We start from the raw sequence: 16,386 nt of genomic DNA on the forward strand, positions 1-16,386 counted from the left end.
AACATCGTAAAACATAGAAGCTGTCATTAATTGTCTGTGATACATTCTGAGTGTGATATCTCATTCCACGTATGTAAGTATATCGTAGCCCATCCATGTACTTTCGGGTATATAGGGTAGTGTTACAGTACGTAAAGTATAAAGGAATTCTCTCACTGTGCGGTTTCGCATTAGACAGCGCTAACATGGATTGGGCCTTCGTATACTTTCAGGTATATATGGGAGGAATACATTAAGTTGCTATCCATCTTTAGTTAACTGAGTCGGCCACCTTGTACATTGTGATACACCGAATACAACATTCGGGGAGATTGTCTGCCCGAACTTCTCGGTTCGCCGAGAGGTATACTGCAGTTCACAGTTGCTTGGTAATCCTTTTGCCTAGATTATCCCTCTTTTGTTTTGTTATGTTATTTTGATTAAAATAAAATTAATTTACCGCGGATAACATTCCTCCACGTCACTCCTTAGTTGATCTTAGGTTGAAACATATGGCAACAACTCTAGAGTCCATCGACCAAGGAATTCCTTTTGATGGGAATCCTAGTCCTTTTCCTCCATTCGGAAATATTGGTGTTCCTTATATGGCTACATTGTCCCTTCCGGGACTTACCATTGGCTTGCCAGTATGTTTGTTCTCAACCTCCTTAGCCCTGCAACCGAATATTCCTACAACTGGACAAAATCAACCTCCAGTTGATCCTAAAGTTAACCCTTTGCCTTCTTCATCAATTGTTTCTTCCTCCCCTTCTTCCTCTTCACCTGGTGAAAGTATTGACACTAGTAACCAGGTGGCTAAGAAGAAGAAGAAAGGGAAGAATAAGAAGAAGAAGAAAATTCAACAAGGGGGCAACCAAGAAATCATTGCTTCGAATGCAACTACTGATGAGAAACCGTTTGATAAGCCTCACAAAGTTCGATATGCTTGCAAACTTTGTACGGGAGACCATATTCTTCGAAATTGTCCAATATTCCTCAAATCTTAGAAGAATGGTCTTTTCGTTCACATCATCTTGTGTCATAAACTTCTGGAGATCACGCTGGTGACACACCATCAACTAGTGGTAGTAAAGTTCATGGAAAGAAGGATAAAGTTAAGTTTCCTTGTAGGTTATGTGAAGGGAATCACCCCATTCACCTTTGTCCCTATTTGGATGAAGCCAAAAAAGTGTTGGATAACCATCCTACTTCTCTACAGCGACTTCCATCTGGTTACAGGAGACTATCCCTTAAAACTTCACTAGTTCATAAGGTGACTAACTCAAATCAATCATCGGTCAAACCCACTCTCTCTGAATGTGAATCCCATGAGTCTATACCTGACCCATCACAGGTCGAGGTAACAGTTGACCTGATTTCACCTTCAGTTAATCGTACCTTTCCCGTAGAGAGTGAGTATGATACCACTTAGGTTCTTTTCGTTTCTTTAGATTCCAATGAGCTTGGAGGCAACCCTCCTATTCCATCAAGACAGGAGGAAAATCCTCCCGTTCTCGTAACTCAAGGGGGTAATTCTCCCATTCTTATGGTACCCCCTCCAAGTAGTCTATTCACTTCCTTTGATTGGAATCGACTGGCAAGATGTCGTCTTCCTTCTTATGTGCCTTTCCAGATCACAGTACAAGTTTGTAATATGATTGTACATGGCACTATTATATATGAAGGTGCATCTATGAGTACCCTTTCCTCCATTGCTTTGCAAGCACTTGGTTCACCACCACTTGTGCATGTTACCCAGAATCTGTTGGCTTTTAACAGAGGAACCAATCAACCATTAGGGATCGTTCCTTAGTTGCCTATTACTTTGGGAGGATAAATTGTTTATCTCAATGTGATGGCAGTCCCAAGCCCTTTAGATTACAATTTACTTCTTGGGCGCGACCATGTTTATGACATGGGAGCTATTGTTTCAACGCTCTTTCGAGTGATGTGTTTTTTGCATGAAGGCAAAATTGTCACCATTGACCAGCTTTCATTTCCCAATCCAAATATGACTTCCAGTCAACCATCTTCCCTAAATGGTCCTTTTGTCCCAATGGTATCTTCCCTACCATAGGTCAATTATGTGGCAACCCATTCCATGCCTACGTCAACTGACAATCAATTCCGTGATGTTGTGCATTATGTACTAGGGACATTGGAGCCAGATCTCACTAATGGATTCCTTGCTACGGATCCCTTCCAGAGCATTGTTCTCCCATTTGATGAGAACCTCTTGGAAGTCATGACCTCTTATGGGTCGTGAACAAGGACATGAGCATAGTTCCTTGTCTTATGTCAAGCTCGTTAAGAAATGAAACAATGAATACGAGGATAGTTCTTTTACTGTGTCAACCTCATTAAAAAATGAAACAGGTCCTAGAGCATAGTTCCTTGTCTTTTATCAAACTCACTAAAAAATGAAACAAGGTCCCATGGAGCAAAGTTCCAATTCAAGTCTTTGAGTAGATCTCGTAAATCCTAGTCGAGCCTTTCACTTGATCTCGGAAATGAACCTTCATTCCATCCACTTGATAGCCATGAGTAGTCTACTTAGGTGAATGCAATGAAGCTTGGGGGCATGCACCTAGAATTGAGTCATCATGCTGGGGGCATGTAAACCAATCTCAAGCATAGTTTTTCATTTCAAGCTTGTGTAAACATGAAACTGAATCCAAGCATAGTTCCCTATAGTTCAATCTTGTGTAAAAATGAACCCATCTCCATTTTAACCCTTGTGATTGCCATTCTATCAGCCTCTTCTGTCAGATGAGCCTTGGTTTTTCTCTTTCCATCATCACTATCTTCTTGGCTGACCATACACTTTCACTTGGTTGTTTTATTTTTTTTGAGAAACAACTGTAATGAGTGGTCTTATTAGCGAGCCTCTTCATATAAATCAACATGTTTTGAAAAGTTCCAACATCACCGAAACCAGTTACTATCTTGGAAACCACTCGTTCCTCTAAGTGGAATCATTTTTAAGCTCTTTTCAGACTCTTGAAATATGAAAATATTGTCGAGTGCTTGTCCTTTTCAGCTCGTTAATGGATTGGAAATGACATCTACTTAGTATAAGTTTAACCCTTTTCCGGACTGAGATAGATTATTTATGAAAAAGGAATACGTTGATCGAACATGGTCAATAGGTTCTCTCTCGTATTATTTTATGCTTTTTCGGACTTGAGAGACAAATTTACAAAAAAGAACTTGTGGAGTTTTCTTTTTTTCCCTTTTCAAACTCTCTAAACATGAAAAGGACCAAGTTATCATTGTCATTAAACTCGTTAAAACATCAAATAGCGACAAACTTGTCCATCATGACAAGACCAAGTTTCACCTTCGCTAGACTTGTTAAAACATCACATAGCGATGGATTCACCCAAAGGGTGGAATTATATAACAAACATATGTTATCCTGCTCAAGCTTGATAAAAAATAAAGAGGTACTAGTTAGAAATGACTAGGGAAAATGGGAAAAGGGGTAAACCACTTTATGGCAGCATGTCACTCTTGAACATGACACTTTCACTCCATCACTGTGACTACTTGGGTTGGGTTATCTGCTTGATGGTAATCATACCTTAGTCTATCATACCATCCATTACTTTGGTTTTGGGTAAATGTTGCCAATTCATTCAGTGTCGCTGACATGTTCAAGAGAAGTCACTCAGTTAAATTCATCCTTTTGCAATACTCATAAACCTTCATTTTCATGACCTCCATTCTTGAACTTTGTGTCATTAGTCACATTCCGTCTCCAAAAATCAATACAATCATTTCGTGTTATTGATATGGGATACATCAAGGCCCTCTTGCGATGAGTCGCTTCTTGTCGACATCAGCACATTATCCAAGAAGTTGACTTAGAATCACCCTTTTAATACCTTGAGGCTTGCATACATCAATGGCAAGTTTCTCGCTTTCGGTGATAGGTTGACAATAGGTTGACACATAGAAAATTTTAGGGGCGAATGTTTGCCCTTTGGCGAAATTAAGGGGTTTTAAATTTTTAGTGGGCGAATATTTTGTATCATAGTACATTTTTACAAATCACCTCAAATAGCCCACCTTATTTTAAGGGAGAGGGTAAAAAAGGTAAATTTAGCCCTTGAAATTAGGAGTTACAACCTTCCATTCGCCTACTTTCAAGAATATGTTTTATTTAAGTAAATCCATTCGCCCATTTTCAAGAATAGGTTTTATTTAAGTGAATCCTATGGGCCAAAGGCCCAAATACCATATTTATAAAAGAGGTATGGTAAATTAATAAAAATATAAATAAATGAGAGGTATGGTAAATAAATAAAACATTTTTTATATTTACTCCATAAGTCACCTTATATACATGCAAGGGTGTAAACAAATAAAAATATAAGTAAAGTGGAGGTATGGTAAATAAATAAAACGTCTTTTTATACTTACTAAAAAAGTATGGTAAATAAATAAAAATATAAATAAACTAGATGCATGGTAAATAAATAAAACCTATTTTTATATTTAGTCCATAACCCTCGTTCTATTTATGAAGGCTCAAGAAAGAGGTTTTATTTAAGTGAATCCTATGGGCCAAATACCATATTTGTAAAAGAGGTATGGTAAATTAATAAAAATATAAATAAACGAGAGGTATGGTAAACAAATAAAACATTTTTTTATATTTACTCCATAAGTCACCTTATATTTACGAACACTCAAAAAATGCGTTATATTTAGGTGAAACCTATGGGTAAAATACTATGGGACAAATACCATGGACTAGATTGTTATTAATACCATGCAAAAAAACATTATTAACCCTAATATTAGTATTAATAAAAATAAAAATGGCACATGGTATTGACCCATGGTATTCACCAAAATGGCACATGGTATTGACCCATGGTATTCACCTGGAATGTAGCCTATTTAAATGGGGGAATTAAACCAGCGTAGATCCATCTTTACTCTGGATCTACTAACCCCCGAGAGGTATCAAATATCGTGATATGCAAACTAGCATAGAGTGAAAAATATTTGATCTGATCAAGAGTAAAAATGGATGTTGTAATTTAATGTATGTTAAACATTTTAGCTTGGTTAAAATAAAAAATAAAATAAAAATCAACTATTAATTTTATTAATTTTTATAAATTACTAATAGTAATTTTTAAGCTCCAGGTTTATGATAACCCATGGTAATACCATGGTATTCATGTGAGCATAAACTATTTAAAGGGGAAATTCTATCATCTTAGATCCATCTTAATTCTGGGTCTACCAAGTGCTCAGAGGGATAAATAGATTTCACCCCCCTAAGAGTGGTAGATGTGGAGTTAAGATGGATATAGGTTGGTTTTTATGATAATGAAGATATTAAATAGACTTAGGAAATTATATTGTAAAAACATCTTAAGGTGAATAGTTAAAGCATAGACATTGGACAAGTATATTTGTATACTTTTGTTTTAAACTGAAACAAATCCAGGGCTAAAAGGAATGGATTGATTGCACTAGTCATCCTTCTATAAATTTCCAACATATGCTTGAGTAAACAGATTGTAATTTGGGTAATTTTTCTAATTGTAGACAGGAACATACTTGTGTATTGGCAGGGTGGTTACGAGGTCCCTAGAAGTGATGAATTTGAATTTTTCTTGGTTTTATATATAGTATTAAGTTTTTTCTCATGCTTTTTGTGAATGGCACGGGTGAATTTTATCCTACACCCACTAGGTTATCGATATGTAATTTCAGTAATTTTGATTTCAAAAGATATTTTAAAGAAATACAATGATTTCATTTGTGTATTCAATAAACACAAGATTTTATAATTGAGTAAAATATTTGCCATTCCTGGTGAGAGGTTCGCAAAAAAATTATATATACATATCATATTATTGATAAAATTTCCTTCCATTTTTCTTATATACCATGGAGATTCGCCCATTTATTATACATGTAAATTTAGGGGGGGTTCTTAAAATTTTCCCTGGGTTGACATCATTGGCCTTTGACCGAAATACTTTCTATGGTGTTTGACATCAAAACATCTATTCACACCATGCAGAAAGTACTGCAGTACTTTGAGGATCATTATCATTATCGGTGATTTCTCTCACGTCTGTTAACAAATGACATCATTGGATGGTAATGAGATGGTGTCTTCCCATTTTGACTCTAGATCACATATTCACATGGTTAGACTCGTACTTGAGCGAACAATTTAACGAGATAGAAGACCTCGGATGTAGTTTCATCCATCTGAGCTACGATTTCAGGAAAGTATCAAATCATTTGTACAATGGCTTTACACTGATGGTCATCCCATCATGGGTCTATATCTGTAGACGACTATCTATGTACTTGTAATGAAATTTTATATGCTGAGCATGGGTATGCCTTCCCTTAACAATTCATGAAAAAATTCAAAATATCATGATATTATGTATTGTAATTGATGCAGGTCACTAGCCGCTTCGGAACCTCCTCATCACATCGTAAATCATATCACTCGATATTATCGTTTTTAACTTCATGTTTTAGGGGGTAGCTGTTATAGATCCATTTGGGAACATCACTCCCAACATTCATATTAGTACTATTAGGGCTCATCAAACCCTAATCTAGTTGCTACATTCCCTAGACAAGTAATCACTTTGAATGCCTCCTTCCCTGAAAGTTTCATGGCTTGAAGTCCTCCAGAAATGCCTCCTTGAGGGACCAACGCAACCTTGGTTAGGAGAAAATGTGCTTCAGTGTAGGTAGGACCATGTAAGGGTTCATTTCAGTGCACTTAGGCCCACTTTGGCCTTTGTTCGGTGAGTTTGAGTGAATTCTTCATAGGGTTCTGGGAATATTCTTATCTTCTGGAGCCTTCTAGAAGATTCCCACAGTTATCATCTCTTATGAGCTCGAAATTGGATAGGGAATGACATAAGTAACCTCCTATCCTCTCACCCCTTCCTCCATGGAAACTAAATCTAAGTTTGGAAGGCCATTCAATATCTTCATTTATGACCATACCACCTCCATTTTCCTATAAATTGAGCACTCATCTAAGTGATCAAGGGCTAGAATTTGAGAATTTGTAAGGAGATACTATTGGTGTGAGGTTTGAGATTGTGATCAAGTATTGTTATGCTGTCGGAGTGTTGTGCTTTTGATGTGATGTTGGATGGAACTCAAGATGGAGGAGTGACATTAGATCATACTTCATGGTCGTAACTTCCACTTAATAAAGCTATTTACACCTTTTCCCATATTCTTGTCTTTATGTATGATGATTATATGTGTAAATGCTTTCGATTTCATTTTCTTATAGTAGATAGATCTCTTGCTTTGATTGGTTTTTGTCCTCTTTTTATGATTGCAGGTACTTATCAAGCAGATTCAGTTTGAGAAGGAGTGACGGGAGCTATTCAAAGGAGACAAAGGGAAGCAAAAGATAACAAGTAGGTCCCTAGTCTTATTTATCTTCTATAGGAGAAGGTTAAACTCTTTAAATCTGTTGTTTTAGGTGTAGCTACCCACCTACGGAAATTGTGTTTATCCATAGATGAAAAATTCAACATAACACACCCTCTTCATCTAACTCTAGTAGAAAATGCCAAAAGTGGGCTCAATGGTGCCAGTGGGATATTCAAGCACATAAACTATCACCTGATCCATGAGGAAAATATGAAAGATCCACATCATAGAGGCAACCTATGTCACAAGGTTCAACGAACTTCAACCTTGAGGTTCAAAATTCGGCGAACCTAAAAAATAAATTGAGGTTCGAAAAACATCATCGAAACTCATGGCCATTGACCAAGTTCATAGCTCAAGCTCATGACCTCATGTTGCAAGTCAAGCTAGTAATCTATCCTTGCAATTTCCATGTCCATGACATCATTTTTTATTTTTATTGATGTTGATTTCTCACTATTTTTTGCTAACATAGGTTGCCTCTATGATGTGGATCTTTCATATTTTCCTCATGGATCAGGTGATAGTTTATGTGCTTGAATATCCCACTGGCACCATTGAGCCCACTTTTGGCATTTTCTACTAGAGTTAGATATATTTATATATATAGAAAATGCATATATATGAACCTAATGGAAAAAATCATCCGAACCTCATAAAAAAATTCAAACTTGAACTGAACCAAATCATTGCCGAACCCAAATTCGAACCCGAATCATGTAACTTAGGAGGAAACCCATCCCCTGGGGTGCAGGAATTAGTATGTTATCTAATGTAGAATTGTCCAATTGTGATCCAATCATATTGTCTAGCTATTTCCTACATAATTTATAGGCATTTAAGATAGTGATCACTCTTAAGATCCCAAACAAGTACATGCATGTGACTGCTTCTCTCTCCAAATAATGAAGCAAACCCAAAACAATTTCAAGAACTTCCCTCTGCACTTTCTGGGTATAACGATGCATAATCTGCTCATCCTTGCCACATTTTTTCTTGGGGAATATTGAGCTGTAACCAAGCATGGGCAAGGTAGACTTTAGCTAATACAAAAAGAAATTTGCTGAGAACCTAGTTTTCTATTTTGTGGGCAATCATGGTTTTGACAATTCTTTCCATCAAATACATGCTCAATGATGACAAATCTTCAAACCACCACCCTATTTTAATTTTTGAGCTCTCAGAGCTTCTAGTATCGCAAGAATACCAAATCCCATTACTACAAGGAGAAGACGATGTAGGTCTGGTATCACAATTAGAATTCATTCTTTCTATGAGTACATCAATACATCTCTGAATAATCCCTATAGAATATGTTTTCAATACCATAGCCTCACAATCCCTCAATGTATTTATCAATTCCTACCAACTCCAGAAGGCCAATCCCTTGAAAAAATCCTTTATTCCAACCTCACCAAGTTCCCATCTTGGATCTCTTCTATCATCTCCAGATACTCAACCATGCAACAAAGCTTGCATATGTTGGTGGACGTGATCTCAATGTTGTCGATCCCATTGTAATAGAACCTACCCACTAGTTCAAATGCCTCAATGCCTCATGATAAATCATGAAGTATTACTTTGCATGACTTCACTTGCCCTGCCTGACCTCCTGCTGTTGCTACCTTGTTGAACAACTTGATCAACCTCCCTGAGAAGGAAAGCAATGTTTTCTACAAGAAATCCAATCACGCCCCCAATTCATCTCAGGATACCCACCACCCAAAAAAATAACAATCAATCCATTTCAACATACCTACCACCTAAGAAAAACATAACTGACATAAACCCATCCTAACCCTCAATCTCAAGCCCCAAGAGCTGAAGAAAACTCAAAATGCAAGTAAAGCAAGTTCTAGAGCACCTTGCTTTTCTCTTGCCCAATAAAAGAAAAGAAAAACAGAAGGATAGGATAACAATACCTTGTCTAGAAAGAATGTTTCTTCTCCATTTACATTCACCTCTAGATCACATACAAGGTGTGTTGAACCCCAAAATTGCTTCTTTTTGACAACTTTTTTTCACTACATTCCTCCCTTCTTGACCTTCATAACTACAATTTGGGTATCTATTTACAAGGTTGATAGAATAGTAGGTACATAATCATATTCTATTTCATAAATATCATTTGTATTTATTATTTAACTTAATATTTACCTAAGCTACTTAATTACAACGATTCTGCAACTAATTTATGTTTCTGCAACTAAGTCCAAGGTTCGATAGGTTGCAAAGCTTCAGCCGAGAAACAGGGAATATGGGTAGTTGGCAATTAGATGAGACAACGATTTGTTCCTATTTACAGAAGCTGGATCGATAAAGAAGGCACTATAACATCTCAGTCAAAAGATAACTCAACCACTGTAGAAGGCAAATCAACCGAGCGAGATGCAAATTGTTTGTCTCATGATTTACCGCGTTGATATAAAATCATGAGTAGATCACGATATATTATCTTTTACAATTAATTATAGACAATTTCGATTAGCATAGGCATAATGAAATGAAACATTTATTGCATAAGAGTTTTATAAATATGCCTCTCGACATAGCTGGGATAGACTTGAATTTTATTTGTAAAAACTCTATTTTGCTGTACAATCTCTATTTTATTCCATTTTCTTGATGTGCAATCTCAACGTGTGGTTGATCATCTCGTGAAAGCGTTGTAGTGCTACCTGCTTCTTGTAGGAGGCCCCCCTCGAGATAGTAATCTTTTCCTCTTTGTTTACAATTAGCAATTCATTTTATGTTTCCTGTAGATTTCTATGAGTTCGTTTAATGATTTAAGTTTTGATTGCTAGATAGAGGTTTAAGATTGTTTTGCAGCAGGTTTATATAATCATTTTATTGTTGAAGAGAAGCGATATTTCTAGTGCACATGTACAGAGTATGATTTAACATAGATTAGAAGCATAACTTTACATTGTAATGATATAGATAGGATTTTCATTCGCAAAGTTAATCTTTCTTTTTGTTAAAGTAAATTCATTTATAGTGTGATTTTATTGTAGGTGTAATTTTGTTTATAAGCAAGAGCGATTCCATTTGAATGCAAGTGTGATTTTCATTTAATAAAGTGTGATTTTATTTATAAGAAAGTGTGATTTTCATTTAATCAAGGGTGATGTTATTTATAAGCAAGAGTGATTTCATTTTAAAGCAAGTGTGTCAGTGATCTTATTTCAAGCAAAGCGTGACTGTGATTTTATTTTAAGTAAGAGAAATAGAATCAGTTCCATTTTTATGAGCAATTTATTTACTTACATAGATATAGAGAAACATGTGCATTTCGGCATCTCAAATTAAGTTAGGAATTTCATGAGTGACAAAGACTCCTAGCACATACATTTGATTAGTTTACTAGCCCTGATTGATAATTATGTAAGTAATTTAACATCAATTAAATTACCAAACATTTTGGCGCCATTGCCAAGGAACTGTATATAGTAGTATTTTTAGAAAAGTAATAAAAATGGTATGCATAGCGAAAGAGATTCTAGAGGTAGATTTGTAGGTAGAGGTAGGAGTTTGATTCCAACATCATCACTCACCCCACCATGACCTCGTAGTGCCACATCATCCACCCAAACTCACATTCCATCAATTGTAAACAGACACAAACTTACTGAGGTACTTATACCTGAAATCCAACCTAAAGATTCACCAACTTTTGAAACTGAAGGTGTATTAGAGGAAGAAGATCCCATATCCCCAACTGAAGGAGTAATTTGTTTATCTTCAACTAGAGAACAACTTCTAGGAAAATAACTAGAAATCCCTAGTGAAGAGGAAGAAGAAGAAACATATTTTAACATTCCATTGATAGAAGAACCAGGAGAGCTAGAAGAGGAACTAGAAAATCCAATTTTAGAACCTTAAGTTAGTTCTGAAGAATCTGCAATGGCTAGAGAAGGGGAAGGGGAAGTACATAATGTAAATGGTGAACAACCCAGGATTGGAGGCAGAAGAGGAGGAAGTAGAGGAGGTGGAGGAAGAGGAATAGGAGGTGGTAGAGGAGGTCCATAACCTTTTGAATTTCCCATCCTCAATGAAGATACCACAACCACAATGAAAAATATCTCACCCTCCATCCTTCCTAATTTTCATGGATTAAGAAATGAGGATCCTATTAAAACATTTCTCTGAGTTTTAAGTTTTGCGTAGATGTCATGACTACTTGCTTGATACTCAAAAGTTGAAATTGTTTCCAGCCACTCTTAAGGATGCAACATTAAAATGGTTTATGGGCTTAGGAGTACACTCTATAAGAACATGGAAAGAAATGAAAACTGCATTCTTAGAAAAATATAAGGATTATTGTATGCCTCGTAATATTAAAGATGAAGTCTTTAAAATGTGTTATAGACATTTTTGGGCACTGCAACCCCAATCATAGATGTCCATAAACCAAGGGCTGCTAAGTCCCTAAAAGTGTTGCTTCACACCCTAAAGGAACAAGGTCAGTTGATTACATCATCTCCCAGAAGTTCTCCACAGAAAATTGCTCAGAACTGGTCAAAGATGGACCATACAGACTGCCCAGTGCAGAGGGTGCGATGCATCTCACCTGCCCAGTGTAAAGGGTGCGATGCATACTGGAAAGCCCTTCTGTAGGGTGCGATGGGCGAGAGTAGACAAATGGCAGAGACAGTTTGCAAGGTGGATCGTCATGGAATCTTCCAGAAAATTCTCCTGTGACACTTGCCTCTCTGAATTTGCCCAGGTATGAGTAAGAGATCATCAATCTCCAAGTGGAATCAAGAACTATTAGAGAGAGGACACTAATAAAAATCCTAGAAGCTGACTCACCCCCCTCCAATTATCTATATATGGATCCCTCATCCCAGAGATCCAGAGGCTGGAATTTTGTATCTTGTAAGGAAGTGTTGTTGGTTTCTTTGTGGAATATCATAGTGTTGGGTGATCTAAGATTTTCATGAGGTGAAGAAGGGATTTCATGCTGGGAGGATGACGCTGGGTCAGAACAATTGGTTGCAATCCTCTTTGCTATTCTTGATATTAATAAAGCTATTCAAGTTTTCCTGCATATTCTTGTATGTTTGATGATATATGCATTTGTGTGGTCACTATATATCTGGTCCTATATTGTTTATGATTGTAGATCTCTGTTCTTCGATAGTATTATACTGCTTTGATTCCACAGGTGCTCTTTGAAGCTAGGTAGACGAAGGAAAAGCGGCAAGGATCTGTCAGAAGGGAGAGGAACCAAGTAAGGAACCAAGCGCAAGACTGAGGTTGGTGTCCTTTGTTCCCCTCTTATCTACTTCTCATAAAGGAAAGCGAAAGTAGTTTTAGTTTGTTTGTTTCTAAGATAGCTACCAGTCTTAGTGGGACTAGCAGCTTCGAGTGGACACTAGATTTCCCGATAAAAAAATGGCGACTCCACTCGGGAGCGAATAGATTTTTTACTTGTCTATATTTGTTTGTTTTATAAAATTACAGACAGAGCTTGAAGTTAAGCCAGCTAGCCTTTAAATTGCATTTTCTATGCAAGTGCAAAGTAGATCAATGTTGCTTTAGTCTATCTCCGGGTTTTGTTTATAAACTGAACAATCGATTTGCAAACATTCTAATTGCCCTAGTGGTGGCTCCAGTAACCTCATTAGATCAACCCCTGTGATTTCTATTTACTGACTATCATTAGCTCGGCCTAAATCCCTGAACTAAGCTACAAACTGTGACCCAGAACCATGTTGAAGTCTCTTCCCTGGACCATCACACTTTCTCCTCTTGGGAATCTAGATGCATCACACTTTCCCTGTGTTGTAGGTGCGCTGATCAGACAAGACCTCTTCTGCTCTCAGATTTTGGTTTTTGTGTTCACTCTCTTTAGCTTTACTTAGGAGTTTTGATGTCTGTGATTAGTATACCACTGTAGAAACTCCCTCCTTTTGGCATGACTCCGCCTCCATAGTACAAAGAATTGTGAATTTTTTTATGTATTGTGCGCCATTTACAGTTCTCTTTTACAAAAAAGTAGCATAATCAAACTCTCGTCTTTTGATTTGGAAGTGTCGCAAGTGTCATTTTCAGTCAAAGAGAATAATTCTATTGTTCTTGATGGTTGATTATACAGTTACTCTTGTATTTGATTTGAATTAGTAGTTTTTCAAGTGTCAAAAGCAGTTTTCAATTCAAAATCGCAAAGTGTCGTCATTATCTTCCTTTCGTTTTTGAAGAGAAATTTGTTAGTACTGTCGCTTTGAAAAGATAAATCAGATTTGTACTTAGCCTTCTTCTTGTCATTCACACGTTAAGAAAGCTGAAAACAAGTACATGCATGTGCATTTGCATTTAGACTGCTTGTTGGTTTGATTTAAGACAGTGCATCTAGTGTGTGCTCTCTGCTCTATGTTGAAAGAATATCATCTCTCTTTCTTTAGTAGCTAGGATTTTCATTGCAAAAAGAAGATTAAACAATTGTTTATCATCTTAGATTTCATTTTAGGAATTGTATATCTACATCACGCGGTGAACCTGAAAGGAAAATTTCTTAAGAAAGATCAACTATAAAATAAATTCAATGAACATAAAAATGCTTTGGAACCTAACGCACAACATCTAGAAGTCTAGGCTAGAGACGTATTCCGGCGTCGTAAAGCCTGGTAACTATCACTTTCACTGTTGGTTGGGTGATTCCTCCTCTTTGAGACGACAAGTGCCAGTACAGACTTGTGCTCCCACGTACTGTCGAGTATATATTGGGAGACCACAATAGGCTATATCCTTTATCCATAGGAAGCTGTGTCTGCCACCCTATTGATCGCAATGCACTGAACACAGCATTCGGGAAGATTGACTATCATACCGTAAAAAGTATTCTGCAATTTTGTGATTGGTTTGGTAATCCCTCTATCTAGATTTCCAGAGTAGTCTCTTTTGTTCCTTTTCAGACTCCTTAAAGGAAAAGGTCCATCTGAGCACTTGTCACTTCAGGCTCATTAGATATTGAAGGCGACTAGAGTCATCTTTTGTTTTTTCTCGACTCTTAAAAATTGAAAAAACATGTTGTGTCAAAGCATCTAAAATTTATTTTAATCGGAATAATATCACCATTCCCGTGTTGGTCTTAGGTTGGGAAAAATGGAGTCCACCAACCAAGGATTTCCCCTTAGAGGAAATCCTAGTCCTTTCTCCTCTTGGGGAGATGTTGGTGAACTTCATATGGCCACATTGTCACTTCCAGGATTGATGATTGGCTTGCCAATATGGCTCTTCTTGACCTCTGTCATTCAGAACACCGTGATTCCTGAACAATCGAGTCAGCAACTGGATGATACTAAAGTTACCCCCCAACCTTCTACTTCGTCCGATTCTCCCTCTCCTCCTTCCTCTTCGCTTGATAAAGCTGGTAAAGCCAAAAGTCAAGTAACTAAGAAGGAGAAGAAGGGGAAGGAGAAGAAAGAGAAGAAGAAGAAGGAGCCAAAGGCGAAAAGGGGTAACCGGGCATCGTCTAGTGAAAATCCGCACACTGCACCGTCCAAGCCTAAATCTCCATGTGTCATTTGCAAAGGAGACCACTATCATCGAGATTGTCCTTGCATCCCTCGGATCTTAAGGGACTAGTCTCCTCGTTTACACAATCCGGTGTCATCAACCTCTGAAGATCATGTTGAAAGTACACCATCAACTAGTGAAAGCGAAGCATTTGGATAGAAAAGGAAATGTAAATTTCCTTGTAAACTGTGTGAAGGCGATCACGTCATCCACCATTGTCCTTTCCTAGATGAAGCTAAAAGAGTCTTGGATAACCGTCTTGCTTCACTGCTACGGCTTCCTTCTAGATATAAGAAACTCTTGCCAAGTCCATCGCTAGTTGAAAATATGACTGACACACCATTGTGGTCGGTCGAAGCATCTATCATTGAAGATAAACCCATTGAATCCATACCAGACTAAAGTCAAAAGGTTGAGGCGGCAATCGACCCGGTCTTGTCTTCGGAAGGTCCATCTTCAGATGATGCAGTTACCGAAGAGAATGAGAATGACACCGTTCAAATTCTTTTTGTAAACACAGAATCTGATGAACATGGGGGCAATGTACCCACTCCTTTACCGCAGAAATGAAGTTCGTCAGAGTCATATCCGGCCGTCTATTCGGTCCCACCTCCAAGCAACCTAGTCGTTTCCTTCAATTGGAATCTACTAGGCAGACCCCGTTTACCAGCTAATGTACCATTCTGAATCATTGTACAAGCTTACAAAATGATCATGGTCGGTACCATCATAGATGAAGTCGTTTCTGTGAGTATCATTTCCTCAACTGCTTGGGAAGCGCTTGGTTCGCCATCGCTTCTTCCTGAAATGAGAAGCCTGACAGGCTTTGACAAAGGAACCAGTCGACTGTTAGGGATCCTTCCCAATGTTCCCATAATGTTGAGAAGGAAAACCATTTATATGAATGTAATGGTAGTCCAAGGACCTCTAGATTATAATCTACTCCTTGGGCGCAACTATATTTATAGCATGGGAGCCATTGTCTCCTCACTCTTTAGAGTAATGTGTTTTCTGCATGAAGGATGAATGGTCCAGCTCGTAGATTAGCTTTCATTCCCTGGCTCACACATAGCTAATAGTCAAATGCCATCGCTAAATGGTATTTTCATGCAAGGAATGTCTCATCAATTTCCAGTCCATCCACCTGAAGAGCGCGAGTAATTCGGGAGGACATGACTGAAACCCAGGGGGCATGCACCCTGGTTTGTTTCGACAGGAAAACCTTGGGCATAGGGTAGCTTTCCACGGAGGATATATGACTAGTCTGACACACCCATCCATTTAGGAAAATGGGATTAGACTGGAATAAGATTACCTCGTCAAAGTTATGTGAGTGGAGGCAACCGTGCCACTCACCTTTGTCTATTTCGGTAGACATCACCAAGGAAGTGTTTTGTCTGCAATGCGGATGGAGCAATCTTGCATATGTGAGAGCTT

Source organism: Pinus tabuliformis, chromosome 7, assembly GCF_031772625.1.
Source record: "Pinus tabuliformis cultivar Carrire ecotype Pingquan chromosome 7, CPIR1, whole genome shotgun sequence".
NCBI classification, from domain to species: domain Eukaryota; kingdom Viridiplantae; phylum Streptophyta; class Pinopsida; order Pinales; family Pinaceae; genus Pinus; species Pinus tabuliformis.